The sequence below is a fragment of the Eublepharis macularius genome, chromosome 5, assembly GCF_028583425.1.
Source record: "Eublepharis macularius isolate TG4126 chromosome 5, MPM_Emac_v1.0, whole genome shotgun sequence".
Classification (NCBI taxonomy): Eukaryota; Metazoa; Chordata; class Lepidosauria; order Squamata; family Eublepharidae; genus Eublepharis; species Eublepharis macularius.
In genome coordinates, this window is record NC_072794.1 from 23,667,179 (window position 1) to 23,684,300 (window position 17,122).

A 17,122-nucleotide genomic window follows, 5' to 3' on the forward strand; every position below is an offset into this window, starting at 1 on the left:
TTCAACTTTCTGAACACTTATTTTTTTAAAAAAAATCCAGATAGACGCATGGTAGTGTAATGCCTACTGCTTGGTTAGTAGCCGGTGAGAGTAAGATTTTCAGTGGCTGTTGGTGAGGTTGGTTATATACTAGTGGTTTGCAAACTTCCCTGATCTGGTGCCCGCCCTTATCCCCAAGCAGCAGCGTAGGATCCACTGAGTTGCAAGTGACAGGAAGTAATGTGATATCACAGTCACATGACAGGAAGGGGAGAAGCTATCGATGCAAAATGATGGGATTGGGACCGGGGCAGCAGACTGGGAGAGCGGGGAATAGGAAATATAAGCCAAGACCCCAGTGGTATCCCAGTGAGAAACAGTGAGCACAGTCAGATTCAGAGACCCTCTCCTCTCCACAAAACCTTTCCCTTGCTCACTCATTGTCCTTGCCTGGCACTGCCTGGCCTGGCCACCCCATACCCTCATCAGCTGTCCAGTGCTCCTGCCTCCTATTGAAGTATGGAGCACCACCTACTTGCAAAATATTAGCTTTCTGTGTGGAGTGGAGGTCCCATGCCACAAGCATAGGCTTAGAGCATTGGAGGCCTGACTGGCAGGGGTGGGAACAGCTAGAATGGGAATGGATGGGAATGGCTGGGCAGGGAAAAGAAAGAAGAGCTTTCATGGGGAGTGGGGGCTCTCAATGCAATCCTAAGCAGCAGCATTACCTGCTTCTAAGACCATTGACTTTGGTGGGTTTTGGACTAAAATAACTGCATAGGATTGCACTTTCTGTGCCACATGCATGACTGTGGAGTGAATGGTGGGGGTAGCTGGGCTGGCTTGGAGAGAAGAAAGGAGAGAAGGCAAAGATCTTTTGCAGGGAGAAGTCAATGGTCAGGGACCCTGCGTTCTGTCCGCATCTAGTCTTGGATCCTATGCTGATAGAAGGGATTTTCATCAGCAGAAGCAGGATTTCCTTGCCTCCCTCTCCCACTGCAACTTGAAATGCCCCCCCATCTTGTTCCTGGGGGACAAGAAACCAGGGAACAATGTATGGTCCAGAGAGGTCCATAGCAGCAGGGGAATCAGCAAAATCATCTTCCTTTCCGTGGAAATGTACTGCTGGATCCACCTCTTTGTTTACATATCTTTAAAATTAAAGTAGCACTACAAACACCAAGCATAGTTACACCCCTGTAAGCACACCGAAGTCAATGAGCTTAGAAGGATGTAACTGTACTTTGGGCTGTGCTGCTCCAAACACCTAGGAAAACTGTAGATAAAAAGGCAGAACAGGAGGAAAGAGGAAAATTATGATTGCGAGTGGGCTCCCATTCTTCTCATTAATAATTAAATAATAATTACTCTAAATAAAATAGCCCTTACTTAAACCTTAGCAGGCCACTCAATAAATGTTTGGCACCTTTGGGAGGAAACCCAGCCATCCTAATCAGCACTCAAGAGGCACAGTCCATTAGTCAGGTCCCTCCACAATTATCATTTAGAGGAGCTTGGGAAATTCCTGGAGATTTGAGGGGGTGGAGCCTGGGGAGGGCGGGGTTTGGGGAAGGGAGGGACCTCAGCAGGGTATAATGCCACAGAGTTCACCTCCAAAGCAACCATTTTCTCCAGCTGAGCTCTGTGGTCTGGAGATCAGTTGCAATTCCAGGCGATTTCCAGGCCTGGGCATCACTAGAAAGACTTCAGGGCAACACTTGCATTTCATCACACCATAGCAGTCTGAGCCAATTCAGTGGCCTTTCATGTGACTGTAATTAAGGTCTCCGTACGCATAACTAGCTCTCCATATTGGACACACATCATCATAAAACCATCCATCACATACTGAATCTTGATTATAACCAGCATTGTAACTTCTCTGTTTCCTTTATAAACATCTCAGATTAGCATGGTTAGACAGTAGATAATAATAGCCAAATGAGTTTGAATGTGAGATGTGATTAGAACCAGTTGTGTTGATTCCCCCCCACCACACTTTTTTTCTTTCTCTCCTGAGGATGCATATACAATCAAGTAGGAAAAAGCTGCTGCATTGTTGTTTATGTCATTTTTAATGTCATTGTAACCTTGGTGAATGACTAAATAAATATCCGTATGGAAATAATTGCATTTATCTAAGGAGATTGTAAAAACTGCCTTTCACAATCAGACCGAAGATCTCACTAGATCAGACTAGAGCTCAACAGTTATTTATTTATGTATTTATACTCTATTTCTCTTGCCAATGACAATATCGGTCTCCCTCTTCCCTTTTTATCCTGCAACAACAACCCTGTGAGGTAAGTTAGACGGAGAGACAGTGACTGGCCTAAGGTCACCCACTGAGCTTCCCACTGAGTGGGGGACTCGAAGCTAATTCTCCCTGATCCTAGCCCTGTTCTCTAACCACTACACAGTGCTGATTTTCCAGATGTCATAATGATCTGGCAGGTGACCTATTGACCTGAGCCTGTAAGTCTGGACACAGTTCAATGGCCCACCTGTTAGAAGGTGCATCCTTTTTTTACAAAATTCTGACAGATCTCTATTCATTATCAGATATTCTAATAACCAAGTGTGGCCCCATCTGCGGATTGGGGTTACACTAATACTAAGCTTGTGCAGACAGCATACCTCCTCCAACAAGTGGTGGAGTGACAGAACGGACAGCCAGCTGGGAGAGGTTTGCCACTAGGCCCACCATGGCTTCCTGCTTCACTGCCAGGGCTTTTTTCCCTGGGAAAACAGGTGGTGGAATTCTCAAGCAGCAAGCCGCTTCGGGATTTGGGGATTTAAACGCTTCGGTATGCTCCTTAATGATTCGAGAATCTTTACGGAGCACACCTTGCCATTTGCAAAAGGCAACAAAACTGTTGCTTTCAAAAGCCAACTGCTTTTCAGCTGACGGGAGGGGAATCCCCCTCCCGTCAGCTGAAAAAAGCTGCAGGCTTTGAAAGCAGCTACAGTTTTCTTGCATGGCAAGAAAAATGTTTCTGCTTTCAAATGCTCCCACTTTTTCCAGCTGAGGGGAGGAGGGGAGGTCCCTCCTCCCTCTCCCCTCAGCTGAAAAAGCTGCCAGCATTTTAAAACAGCTTTTTTCAGCTGATGGAAGGGGAAGCCCCCTCCTGTCAGTGAAAAAAACCTGCTGACTTTGATAGCAGCAAAACTTGGGCTGATTGGAGAGGAAACGGGTGGGGCCACCAGACATGTGATTACTTTCAAGAGGTGCTGGAATGCTGTGCCACTGTGTTCCAGCTGAAAAAAAGCCCTGCTCACTACCAAAGACAAGTATGGCGGCTGGCCCACTATCCCCTGGGACAAGGAGCCATTGCTGCTATTGTGGTACACTTGAGGGGGGTGGGCTGGGAGGAACAGCCACCATGGTGAAGCTGGAGGGTGTAGATGGAGGGGAACTGCCACTGTGGGGGGTCTGAGGGCTGGGGGGGAGCTGCCATTGCCATGGTGAAGCTGGGGGTGGGTAGGAAGAGTGGGATGGTGAGGATTGAATCCCCCCGCATGATTCTTGCAGGTCCCCACTTTTGTTTGTTATTTTATTATTTTATTTCTTTTGTTTATTTTACACCAGTTTGATGTAACGGTTAAGAGAGGCAGGACTGTAATCTGGAGGGCTGGGTTTTATTCCCCTCCTCTGCTTGAAGCCAGCTGGGTGACTGTGGGTCAGTCACAGCTCTCTCAGACTCTCTCAGCTCCACTCACCTCACAGGGTGATTGTTGTGGGGATAATAATAACATACTTTGTAAACCGCTCTGAGAGAGTGTTAAGTTGTTCTGAAGGACAGTGTATAAATCAAATATTATTATTGCTGATGTTCTTGTCATCGTCGTCGTCATCATCACCATCAACATTATCATCATTATAGACTGCCTCTCTCACCAAGGCAGATTACACAGTGCAAGTCACTATAAACAACAGGTAGGACATTCAGTGAACAAATATAATAGGGTCCAGGTTGCAGAAATTTGAAATCAAGCATAAATCCAGACACAGAGATGAAATTATGAAAGAAAGCATAAATAATTAAACGTGACATCTTTAACAATGTGGAAACTACCCATTTGGAGCATATCTATATCAGCAGACAACACCCAGTAGAATAGTCTACAGCCCCTGTCCCTTACCAAGGCATGTCTCTGAGCTATTTCTTACAGCATAGCCCTATTACTTGAGTAGTAAAAATGTCCTCATCATTTTTGTCTGGAGATGGTTCTTTAGGTACTGGGTAGCTGACCACCTCTTTGAATGGCCAAGGAAAGGTGCCCTGAGTTATTGATAGATTTATGATAGATACTAAGGGCTAATTTATGTGGTCTTTACAAGATTTTAGCAGCCAGGAGGGCGAGGATCCAATGCACAAGTAGTAGCCTTCACAGATGCCAGGATCTTGTCAATATCCATCACCGTAACTAGGTCAAAATGGCTCAGATGAGGACCAGACGGCGTGTTAAGCATTTCTTCTGCCTCTTCTGTATTACAGCTGGCATCCAGATCAGAGTGTGTTTGCGCTATTTTAACAGCAAAAGACTTTGCAAAGGTGTAACAACTCATTGTCTGTTCTTGAGCCAGTAAGAGTTCAGATTCAGGAGTCAAAAGATGTCGAGATACCTTAAATAATTGGGATGCCCCCTCTGTTTGTGGGATCTTAGTGTCATATTCACCCTTGACTTTGCTAAGCAATGCTCAGACCATGGCACCAGGGGCCAACTGGGTAAAAATTGGCCCCCAATCTAGCAATCAGCCCCTGGCACAACCCTGCACTTCTGCCTGCCTGCTAGGTGAGAGGTGGGGGAGCTGAGGCTGGGAACAGGGGATTTCACACCCCCACTGGGGGAATGGGATCCCTGCACCCTACGTGTCTCTAGCACCGTGTGCAAGAACACTTCTGCTAACTCAGAATGGGTACTTACTGGGGAACTCAGCGTCTGGTAGGCATGCAGAACACCCGATCTTTAATTCTCAATATAAGGAACACACAGCCAATTCAAGCTATAGTTTGTATTGGAATTCTACTGGTTGAAAGAGTCATGGAGTATAATAGTAACTCCACCTCCCCTGCTGCCTGTTTTATGTTGGTCAAGGACAGCATAATTGGGTGGAGTTAGCTGGGACAGACACACCACATCATTTTCTTCCAGCCATGTATTGGTGATACAAGCCTCACCATGTTATTGCAGGAAGAGATAATGGACCTCATTACCTCAACCTGCAATAACATGGTGAGGTGTGCAGTTTTGTGCTTCAGCAATCTGGCATTGCATACTTTTACAGAGAATGCGGGGAGAAGTATTAGGGAGAAGGTGATTTTTCTGCTCCATAAAAATCACAGGAGGCATAGAGGTGGGTTTGCATTACTAGGAAAAATGCATCCTAAATGGCCAAGGAGTTTCTGGTGGGGATATCTGGAATTTACTAGTAGATCTGTGTTAAATACAACTATTTTAAAACTGGCAAAACCTACAGCTTAAGAAAAAAATTCCCATCTTTTCCAAGAAAATACATCCATCTTTACCTTAGAGCTGTTAGATTGAAGGATATCTCCGCCACTGTATTTTGGGATTTTCTTACATAACTTATATACTACCTTTCTCCTCGGTGGGGGCCTAAAGTGGCTTATATTGTTTTCCTCTCCTCCATTTTCCTTACAATACAGGTGAGTGTGTGTGACTGGCCCAAGGTCACCCAGCAAGCTTCTACGGCATAGCGGGAATTCGAACCTGGATATCCTAGATTCTAGTCCAACATAGTACTTTCTTCCAGTAAAAGGCACCAACAGCCCCACAGAGCAGCAGATTGTTATCACAAGGTATGAGCAGCTCCTTGTTCAGGCTAACAGTACAAGCGGTAGAGAGCACAGAGGTCTGGATTGCCCCACACCATGGTTTTGCAAATGTACTTTGAAACATGATTTCACAACATGATTTTCAAAGGTAATCCTGGTGAGCCTTAAGAATAGTTCAATCAGGGTTAAGGCAAACTGTGGGTCAAAGAAAGGAATATAGTTGCCAACCTCCAGGTTGGCCCTGGAGACCTCCCAGAATTATAGCTGGTTCAGTTCCCCTGAAAAAAAAATGGCAACTTGGGAGTGGAGTGGACTCTGTGGCATTATATTTCACTGAGCCCCCTTCCGTCCCCAAACCCTTCCCTTCTGAGGATCCACCCCTAAATCTCCAGGAATTCCCTCAACTTTGAGTTGGAAACTGTAGCTAGGGTTGCCAGGTCCCCTTACCCTCCCATCGGAGGGGGGAGGACCCGAGATACACCTCATATGCATGAAGCGCGCACACAGTTTCACACCAGCGTGATGGGACTATGTGTCCACAGAACCATTGTGCGAGGTGGGAAGCGCGTGCACATTTTGCTGAGGGCTGATTTGGGCCCCAAACGGGCCTGCCCATTTGGGATTCAAATCCTGCCCCCCCCCACTGAAAAATGCAGGCCCGCTTCCTGCCTTCCCCCCCTGTTGGCCTGGTAAGCAGTGGGGGGGGATGTGGGAGCAGGGGATCCTCTACCCCACTGGGGAAGGGGATCCTTAACCCTAGCGGAGAATTTGCTGTATAAAAAGGGAGTGCATCATCCTATGGCCTACTTCTGATCTCTAGCAATACGTCTGCATTAAAATATGGTATCCTGTTGATGCCAGTGAGTTTTGGATCCCTTACTCTGTAGCTGGCTGCATCTCTGTCTAAATATTATGACACACTCAGCATAGTGCTCTGGGTGGTTCCTGCAGCCTATTGGTATGGGTAGAACTTTTGTCAAAAAGAACTCCGGCTCGGTCTCCAAAAAGGCAGGGAAAAAACTTCCTTCTTCTCAGTCCAATGACTGATATGAAGTGCCTCCGCTGAGATTTCTCCACAGAGACATTGGGTTTTCCTGGCAAGGAGGCCCACGAGATACTCAGCAGAATGTCTACAGCTTTGCATGTCAAGGAGAGCCAGGAGGCTGGACATGCCAGCCAAGGGAAACACGATGCTGGTCCCAAGAACGCCTTTTACAGAGACAGAGGCACACAGAGGATTTGGAGGAGACGACTGAGGCGGGCTCAATTTTATTTTATTTTTTTTTTCTTCACAAATTCCCAGCAAAAAAGTCTCAGGATCTGAGTGGAGATAGGTCGTTGTGGGTGATGATGGTGGTTTTCTGAGTTTCTAATGTTCCCTGTTGATTAAGGAACCCTTAATCCACCGACCTCCTTTTGAAACCCCAATCGCTCATACAGAGCGGTTTGTCAAGCATGAGTTTTCATGGCCAAAGACCAAGAGAAGGGAGTTCCCCCTCTAATCAGGGGGATGAAAACTCGAGAAAGAAAAGGCAAGAATCGCACAGGTCTCTGTGAAACGGCAAGCCTGGCTGGCAGTTGCTAGACAAATAATCTCTGGAAGCCATGAAGCTTTGCTGACTGAGGAGACAGAGGGGCCTGAAGAAAGAATGAAACCACAACTGAAGAGTAAAAATGGGCCATGCCCTTCCCATTGTGGTCAGCACATTGTGACACCTCATAAATTATGTGTAAAGGTCCAAACAAAGCTTCAAAGGGCATGCTGAGGTCTGCATTTCTTTTGACACCTCCTTTCTGAACTCACAAGTTTTTTTTAAAAAAAAACAACGGTTGAAACGATTACCACAGTGAGTGAACTTTGCTCATGAGAGGGCTAGTTATAAGAATAATTACTCTGGTTCAAAAGTTGCCCCAGGCCTTCTAATCCAGTCCTGTGTCCCAAGCTGGTGGGCACAGCAGATTAGGATCTGGGAAACCCAGGCTTGAATTGCTACTCTGCCATGAAAGCCACTGGGTGACCTTGGCCCAGTCATTCTCTCTCTCAGCCTAGCTTACCTCACAGGGATGCCGTGAGAACAAAATGGAGGAGGGGAGAATGTCGTAAGACACTTGGGACCCCATGGAAGAATCAGGGCAAAAATATCTAAATAAATAAATAAATAAAGCCCCTGATATCCTATCACATAACCATATTTGCAATTAAAAACCAATAAGGAAGGCAATTCCACAAATACTTTGAGCATGTCATGGTCTGGAGCTGCAGGTCACGAAGACAAGAGATCCAAGGTTTAAGGGCCAAATTATATGTCTGGAGCTCCTTTCACAACACTGACTGGTGAAGGGAGACTAACGGCGGAACCACAAGTGACAAAAGGCACAGGTTGGACACTTGTCAGCTTCCCTCAAGTTTTGATGGGAAATGTAGACAGCTTGGCGGAATGTTGGACAAGTGACAGTTGAAAAGTCCATTGGACAGCAGTCAGAGAGCGAAGCTGCGAGACTAGGATGCCTACATTTCCCATCAAAACTTGAGGGAAGCTGACAAGTGTCCAACCTGTGCCTTTTGTCACTTGTAGCTTGGCCATCTCTCAAGGCCTGGGCATTGGGGAAGTGTTCTTTCCCCCATGCCATTTCCCCAGCTGGAAATGCTCACTTCCCCAAGAATTCTTTCAGCCACAGAAGTGAAATGATAGGAATTCATAGTGCCCCCCTCCCCCATACACACACCACCACTGGTGCTTCAAGACAGCACATGTTTCTCTCAGCGGGAGGTTTACATGTTTCCAATTGAGTAGTCAAACCCTTGTTCCCTGGTGCAGGGTTGCCAGTTTGCAGGTGGAGCCTGGATACCTCCCAGAATTAATCTCCAGACTACAGAGATTAGTTTCCTTGGAGAAAATGGCTGCTTTAGAGGATAGACTCAACGGCATTATACCCCACTGAGCTCTCTTCCCTCCTCAAACCCTTCCCTCCCCAGTCTCCATCCCCAAATTGTCAGAAATGTCTCAAGCCAGGGTTGGCAACCCTGGCAGGGCCAAGGAGAAGGTTTAGGACAAACAGTAGCAGAGGTTAATGAAGCCCAGTGGGAGCAGAGCTCATAAATCTGTGCCTGCAGCCGGCAAATAATTTTCCTAAACCTGTGTTTAGGCTCTAGTTTCAGGCAAAGAGAAGACGACACCATAGATACTCCTTAGGGTTGCGAACTCCAGACTGGGAATTTCCTTGAGATTTGGGGGGGGGGGACTGGGGTGGTGGTGGAACCGGGGGCGGGGGAGGCAGGTTGGGGAAGAGAAGGACTTTTGTGCAGTATAAATCCATAGAGTCTGCCCTCCGCAGCCACCATTTTCTACAGAGAACCAATCTCTGTTGTCTGGAGATAGTTGTAATTCCAGGAAATTTCCAGGCCTCAGCTGAAGGTTGGCAACTCTAACTCCCCTGTTCCTCTATCACCGCCCCTGGTCTCCCCAAGCACACTGGAATCTGTCAGAGGAAGCAACCCTTGTACCTGTTTAGTGTGTGAAATGGATTACTGGGAATCAACAACGGGGCTCCTTAATGTGCATGCACGAGATACTGTTCACACAGGCACACTAAGGATTCAGCTACATGTTATTTCTTTTGAGTTTATTTCAAGTTTATTATTATTATTATTATTTTGCACATGTAGCTGTCAACATAACTTTATCAAGGAGAACAGTATGGGAAGGAAGGTTCTTTCTTCCTTTCTGACAAAGGCAGCTTTGACACTCAAAAGCTCATACCTTACAAATCTAGTTGGTCATTAAGATGCTATTTATAAAAAAGGTAAAGGTAAAAAAGTAAAGGTGCTATTTATTAAAAAGGTAAAGGTAAATTTAAAAAAGGTAAATTTATTAAGTTCTGTGATTTTGGCCCATAGTGATTTCAGCCAGACAGTGATTTCAGCTCATAAGAACATCTTTATTGCCCACTATATACAGATCTATGCACCCAATACTACGCCCCTTTTCAGTAACCCCAATAAATACACATGCAACTAGGCTCCTTCATTTGCATGCACTAAATACAACGTAACATATTTACAAAGCAGCAATTGGTCCTCATCCAGGAGGATCAATTGACTGCTGCTAATCCTATTACCCAACAAGATTGCAGACCTGAGGAGCCCTGCTTTAATTGAAGCTAGCTCAGTACATAACACCATTGGACCCGGGTCGTGCTCTTTCAGCCCTGCCATTTCTTTACTGAAAAAAGCCTCTCCTGTTTTTCCCCTGCATGGAAGTACTCCTGTATTTTCTTCTGCAGCAGGGATAGAAGCAGTTCAGTTTTACCAGGAAAATTCTGACAGCCAACCCTAAATTCTAGCTTTGATACACAAAGAAATCTGGCAACTGATTGGTTGAAAACATTTTCTTCATTTATAGCCCGCTTCTTTCCAAAGCAGTTTACATTATTCTCCTTGCCTCCATTTTATCCTCACAACAATCCTGTGAGGTAGATTAGGATGAGAGTGTGTAACTGGCCCAAAGTCACCAAGCAAGCAAACCTGGCTGTACCAGACCTTACTCTGACACTCTAACCAGTGTACCACACTGGCTCTCAAATGTACAAGAACACATAGTGGGTCAAATTTTGTATAGTATCCAGACCTTATATAATAGACGTTCATTAAAAAAAACTTCCAGTCTTGCATTGATGAGTTTTATAAGTCTGATTTAGTAAATGATTATGTTAGGAACGCCGAGACCTGCTTTACTGAACCAAAAATTAATCCTGAACAGTTCTTGGAATACCAACCTGTCCCTTCATGGGTAACCTCATCCACTGTATCAGGATACAGACCACAAAAATGCCTGATGTCGTAAGTGTAATCTGTGCCTATGAGTAGACCTCTTTATTTGGATAGAATTGTGCACATGTAGGCAAGGGGCTCATGTGCAAAGCTGATAAAGAGAAAGGGGAGAAAAATGTCCCTTTTGAGAAACAGAGCTATGTTGGGGGGAAAAGAAATCAGATAATTGGGATCTTTATGATTGCTGTTAAAAATGTTCTGGAACCAATTCAAATACCAATCAGAAACCACATTGTTCAGTTAAATCACTTTCAGATGCCATTTCAGATACAGAGTACAATTACACCCAGTTTTCAAATGTAATGTTCCATCTTTAAAAAAAAAACAACCTTATTTTCCCTTATTTTATTTTTATCCCCCTTGGCAGAAGTTCAGGCCTGCCACAGATGATCTATGGATGAGCTTTCAGCTTTTCCTTCATGACTTAAGCTTTGCTCAACCCACCAGGCTGTTTTTAAGAGTCCCATTAAACAGACAGCATGGCTGTTTGCTTTCTGTATTGTAGAGGTCTGGCAGAGCTGAAAGGACCAAGATGGCTGTCCAACTGCTCTTTGGAACTTTGTACATTGTACAAAAATACCGTGATCAGGGTTGTCAAGTCTCTTGAGCCACCACCTCTAATATTTTAGGGCCTTGAACTTGAACTATTTTAGGGCCAATTAACTTAGGGGCACTGGAGAAGGAAATTGGGGAGGAGTAAGGCTGCCAGCCTCCAGGTAGGGGCTGGAGATCTCCTGGAATTTCTCCCCTGGAGAAAATGGCTGCTTTTGAGGGTGGGCTCTATGGCATTATAGCCCAATGAGGTTCCTCCCCAAGCCCTCTCTTCCTCAAGCTCCACCCCCAGATACCCAGGAATTTCTCAACCCAGAGCAGGCAAATCTAGGGAGGAGGGAAAGGGCGAAAAAAAGCTTGGTGCACCAGACATGGGGCATAAGAGAAAGAGGCTCTCAGAGGAATGCCTGAGAAAGTTCAAGGGAACATGTGCTGTTTTGTCCACAAACCAGCATGAGCAAAGCCAGAAGAAGAAATGGGAAGGAAAACAGGACCAAGTCTGAAGCTGTCTCAGCATTGGGTTTCTCCTCCACCACCCTCTGGAAATTCGTAAGGAAGGGGCAGCAGAGTCAAGTAGGACAGCAGATGGTTGGCTGACTCTCTCTGACTGTCTCTTGGTGTTCACAATGCCGCCCTATTTCCTTCATTCCTCCTGCTGTTCCAGCTTGGACTACCAATTCCTAACTCACTGCTACTGTATTTGCTCTCCCTCCCCTCTTGCGGGTTGAGTCATGCTCATCGTAGGTCCCCAAACAGAAGGGAACTTTCTCGGTAATGGCAGCAAGGAGCTTTTTACGAGCCACGTATGCCTCTGGGTTTTCACCTGGAGCCTGGTGCTCCATGATGTACAGCCTGTTTGCAGTTTGGCCAGGCCAAATGAGCTGCATTATTTCTTTCATCCACTGGGTCATGCAAAGGGCACTGTGATCCTTAATGGCTATGCCTGACTCTATGGCTAGAGCAGCCATTCAGATGCACAAAGCCTGGCTAGCTGGGTTAAATCAGCTCCATTTGTAGTGGGGTGCAGGGTGATGCCTGCAATCTCTACCATTAATCTGTTACCCAAACAGGAGCTCTCTGTAATTTGTTGGAGGAATTAACGTTAAAGGAGATGCAGCTTGAGAGGGTAACTAGGAATGTCCACCTATGTATACCAGGATTGTTCCCTTAGAGAACTCTCAAATTAATCAGGCAGATGTTCAGCAGGAAAGGGGGGGGGTTATTAAAAAAGAAATAAAATGTAATCAGACAAGCACAAAATACACTCAGCACACATACAAGGCTAGCTAAGAAAACAAAGAGGAAAATGGGAGAGAGTAATTTGGAATAGGGTGATCATTACCAGTCCTGAAGAAGGAGCAAAATGACCAGCTTTTTACGGGGAGAAGGAGAAAGGACTCAGGCATATCTGAGGGTATGTTTATGGGTCCGGAACGCATACATACAGCACATGGCTGGGAAGCCCAGTTATAAGGAAAAATGTTCTCTGGGGGAAAACTGATGTTACCCCAAAATAATACCTTACTAGCTTGTCCGGAGGTAGGGCAATAAATTGGGAAAGGTGTGATATGACTATCTGGGATAGACTATATTGCTTGATGACCTGATGAGTGCCAGGTAGGAAGGCTATCAGATGTGCTGAATAACCTGATTAGGTAAGTGGGGGAGGAAAGATGAAGGCATTGAAGAGATTAGTCAGAGAGGTATATCAGGAAGCCTTTTTTCCTCTGCTGTTTTCCAGTGCATGGAGTCAGTCATTCCCCCTAAGATTCATGGCTTGGTGACTTTCCAATCTCCAGGCGGGCCAGCATCTTGTCTGCCTGGGCCCAGGCAGTGTTTAGGACTTACGGCTAGGGGTTTATAATGTTCTATATCTATAAGTTGCTCTTTTAGCATGAGAAGAGTGTCTGACTGCTAACACAAATTGGGCCCACATGTGCCTAGGAAGGACTTCCCGAAGAATGTCTGATTGACAGGCCCCATGCTTTCCATGTGGGGGACATGAGGACTTTATAACTTGTGAATTGTCCCTCAGCTGGAAAAGTTGGGGAGATACATGGCATAGCACTGGGATGGTAAATGGTGGGTTTGGGGGCAAAATAGAGTTGCCAGGTCATTGCTGGCAATGTCTGGAAGATGCAGAGAACAGAGTCCTAGTGATTGGTGTAACTAACCTGGAAGCGGTGTCACCATATTGGAGTGATGCTCTAGGATTCACATAAAAACTATGCTTTTTACCATAGAGTTTCAAGTAAATTCTAGAAGTTCACCCCAACATGGTAACATCACTTTGGGGTTTGTGCTGTGATGCTGTAGTATCCTCTTGATAGTGATTCCCTTTCCCAACTTTCCTCCCACTGCTCCATTGAGCAGCAGAGGAAACAGCAGATCCCAGAATGGGAGGTCTCCTGCTATATCCTGGCTGCCCTAGAGAAGAACCTGGCGATTCAGGGATGGAGGCTGTTGAATATGGGGAACAGGGTAGAGATAACAGTAAAAGTTCTTACCAAGCCAAGCAGAATATAATTTGTCATCTTTGTTCTGTTCTCTCACCCTGAGATGACACTCATTTATTTTATTTGAGATTTCCATATCACCAAAAGATGAGGGATGACATCAGTTTTGAAGCAAACATGTTCAACAGTCTGATTTCCTGTGTTTGACTGTAGTGAATGATCAGATGTGAGCAGATGACAGGGTCTGTTCAGTTCAGCACTGAACTACAGTGCCTCCTGAACAAGTTTGCGTAAGGTTTATTGCAAGACTGCACATGTGTGAAAACACTGCCAATTCAAACAAATTGGCAGCCACTAAGGACTACTTAGATGAACACTGAATGGTGGGATTTTTTTAAAAAAACATAGCATTTATTTTTCACTGATTGATATGATTAGTGAATGATTTAGCTATCTATTTAAACAACTGCCTGTTGAGCAGACCAGCCACACAGCAAGGACAGGTTAGGGGGAGTAGAACTGTAACAAGATTAGCACATCAAGCACCAATCCATATGCAAAAGAACCTCCTCAGGATACAGTGAAGCCTCCCGCCATTAGCATTCCACACCCTGGGAAACTCTTACAGAATGACTCAGCTCAACCCCACCCCTCCTGAGTAGATACAAATGACCTACATCTTTTCCACACTGTGACACTGAGAGATCTCTGTCTTTTGGTGCTACACCTCTGAAGATGCCAGCCACAGCTGCTGGCGAAACGTCAGGAACTACAATGCCAAGACCACGGCAATACAGCCCGGAAAACCCCCAACAACCATAATTAGCTGATTGATACCAGGAGGTGTTGCTAGGTGATTGTTGTTTAAGACCCTGGCACTGGTGCTTGCATGTCACACAGGGGTCTTTTGCTGCTGGAGGCTGACATGAAACGCCACCATTATGGCTACTGTATAGCTGCAAAGTTGTTTGACACACTGGTCTAATTCTGCAGTGGAGAAGCGAAGAGATCTGAGACTCAGCTCATGAGTAGACATGGGTACGAACAGAAAAAAAATGAACATGGTGTTCGTTGGTCGTTGCCATTCACGAACAATGAACAACGAACATTGACAAACATGATCCTGTTCATGAACATGTTGTTCGTGGGGGCCAGCAGACTCTCCTTTAGTCATCAAGATCCCTACTGCACCACTCCCAGAAACCCTACCTGAGCAGGCAGCAGGAAAGGTACCAATAATAAATAATAGCTTGGCCCCAGAACCTGGCAGCAGCCCTGGAACTTGAAGGGGTAGATCCTTACTGCACCACTCCCAGAAACCCTACCTGAGCAGGCAGCAGGAAAGCTACCAATAAATAATAGCTTGGCCCCAGAGCCTGGCAGCAGCCCTGGAACCTGAAAGGTAGATCCCTATCCCACAACACACAAAGAAAATTCAAGCTCCAATGCACTCACTCTGTCCCTGTAACAGCAGCTGTCTCTGCCTGAAAGCCAGAGCTGGGAGCCCCCCCCCCCTGGTCTTTTCCTCTTGTAACAAATTTGGAGCTCCAGTCCACACTTGGAAGGAAGACCTGCCTATCAAGCTAAATTGGGCTTAGATTTGGGGTTTCCAGGGCAACAGCAGGAGTTCAGACAGAGTTCAGACAACCCCTGCCTAAGTTGCCAAGGGAATTGATTGCAGGTGCCAGACTGTCTGGCTTAACGAACAGCAACGAACGAGACTTGCAATGACCACCTGTTTGTTAAGAATGGGGCCTCACAAACAGCTTGTTCGCGAACAGCAGATTGGGCTGTTCGTGGGTTTTTTTAGTTTGTATTGCTGTTCGTGCCCATCTCTACTCATGAGTGATCACTGCTGTTGAAGAGGGTATGTCCACCTGCTAAGCATGTTTGCCACAAAATTCTGCATCATGCATCTGACAAAGAGAACTTGATTCTCGAAAGCTTATGGTACAATAAAGTTGGTTAGTCTTAAAGGTGCTACTGGACTCTTTTTGATTTTGCTACCACAGACTAACACGGCTAACTCCTCTGCATCTATGACAAAATTCTCAGCATCCCTAATTATCTAGTACACAAGTGTTGTCTGATTTTCACAACAACCCTGTAATGTATACTCAGCTCCAAGGGACTAGCCTTGGAGATGTCCTTGCTCCAAGTCCAGCATTCTATGCACTCACTCTACATTGGCTCTCTCACCTTTTACACTATCCAGATGGCCACTGATTCCTCTGTCACTGTATTTAATGAGCTCAAAACATTTTTAAAAGGGTCATTGGAATTGTGGAGAAATGCATTTTATGAAGCTAATATTTCAGTATGCATTCAATGTGCCACTGCCAGACCACATGGAGGTGACTTATTTATTTAGCTGGGTCACAACATGAATGCCTTAATGTTTTACCATAAACTTTAAAAAATCCTCTAAGTGTGGACCCATTTTCTTCTGCTCAAAACTGGAAGGTGTAATGCACTAAAAACGTACCTTTTTATCCCGTGCCAGGATTTTGAACTATTCAATGCTAAAAATTAGAAGGCCTTAGTCACAGATGAGAAACAGAGCTCCAATTAGAGTAAAATAATTATTTTTGAAGGGAAAAACTATAGTGTGGCTGTACTTTCAAAAATGAATCCCCACGGGCTTAGCTGGTAATGGCTGTTTTTATACCCTGCTGGCATCCATGTGGAAGTAATCTATTCGGATGCAAACAGGGAAAGATCTAGCTTGCCACAGCTAGAACTGTGCCTTGGACATAGTCAACAGGAGTGATTCTGTGTTTGCATCCTATCAGGTTCGTATACCTTGCTGTCCTTTTTTTACCTTCTCAGCTTGAAGAATACAACTTTCCTTCCTTTGCGGAAATATATTTGTGGGTTTTCCCCACTAAATTACCATCAGTACCTTTATGCATGCAATGCCTTCCACTGATATCAGGAATGCATTCTTTGCCTCCTTTCCCCCAACGACAAGTGAAACAAACTCGTGTGAAAGTATCCCACATATAAGTAGTATCGGATCATCTCAGACTCATTTCCACACGTCTTACCTTCTGCCGGAACATTGCGGAAGACAGCATCTTTGTGCGCAAAATCGCACCAGGAAGACGCTGTCATCTGGGATTTTTGCATGAAATCGCGTCTTCCTGGTGTGATTTTGCACGCAAAGACGCTGTTTTCCGCGATGTTCCAGTGGAAGGTAAGATGTGGAAACGGCCCAGGATAGGTAAGGTGTCAAAAATATTCAATATCTACCTTTGAAGGTATTGGTGTGCCAGCAAACAAAATGCAGCAGAGAGACAAGGGCTGTCTTTGGAGACCTGACTGAAGCAAACCAAGCATCGGTGGCACTTCCAGCTTCTCAGGGACTCAACTTGTGCAGGTTTGGGAGTCGGTGACAGGCAAAAGAAATGCTTGTTGTCATCTCCTGCACCACTGGTCCCAGCCAGTGCTTCATTTGCTTGGGCAGACGTCTGGTCTGAGTGCCAAGCAAAATGGTCTGGCGT